Consider the following 909-nt stretch of genomic DNA (forward strand, 5'->3'; position numbering starts at 1 on the left):
CGGTATGGACTGTTTGGATTTAAACATGGAAAATGTAATGAAATCTTGTAGAGAGAGGAGTGAAAAACTTACAACAGAAGCTGAGTTCTGAAATGTGTTGAGACATGTTGACAGACAAAAGCCACCATGGAGGTGGCAAAGAGTGGGGCTTGGGGTCGCTTCGTGCCAAATGCTGTCAAACTCGTACAGATCTGGTAAACGTGAAGTTGAAAGGTCAGTCGCCAGTTCCTCAGCATCTGGCATGGATCCAAAGAGCTGATATTTCAGAAGAATTTTGTTTCTGAGAGAAAGGGCTATGAGATAAATAATTTCCGCACACAGTCAGGGTCAGTGTGGCACTGTTTAAGATAATAACGAAGCACAAACAATGCATTTGAACTGTGGTGTTTATAGAGTACGGAAAGCACCCCGGGCTACTAAAAGGATAAACGGATCTGTCTTAGGTAAAGTACTGCCAGGGTACTCCAGCAAGGATGGTGAGACTTTGTCTTCCATGCTCTGGACATGCTGTCAAGAAAGACCAGTCCCTGGAGAAGGACATCATGCTTGGTAAAGTGGAGGAACGGTGAAAAAGACAAGATGGATTGCAACAAGGGGCTCAAGCAAAGGAACCAGCCTACGGATGGGCGGGACTAGGAAGTGTTTTTCCTGTTTTGTATACCGTTGCTATGGGTCAGAGGCCACTCAATGGCACCCTACGACAAAGAGCAGTGACAAGCACTCAAAATAAAATATGTACACACGAGAGCTTCAAAAAGTTGGTAGACAAATTTAATTATCTTTTAAAAAATTGTCTTGTGCATGAGTTGGAGGTTTACAGAGCAGATCATCGGGTTTATATTCAACAACCGTTCATAGTTGGCTTCAACCCCTCCATTGCCATCCTCTCCATGGGGCCTCCCTTATCCC

Source organism: Echinops telfairi, unplaced genomic scaffold (genome assembly GCF_000313985.2).
Source record: "Echinops telfairi isolate 266 unplaced genomic scaffold, ASM31398v2 ScPeMD7_31;HRSCAF=116, whole genome shotgun sequence".
Taxonomy (NCBI): Eukaryota; Metazoa; Chordata; class Mammalia; order Afrosoricida; family Tenrecidae; genus Echinops; species Echinops telfairi.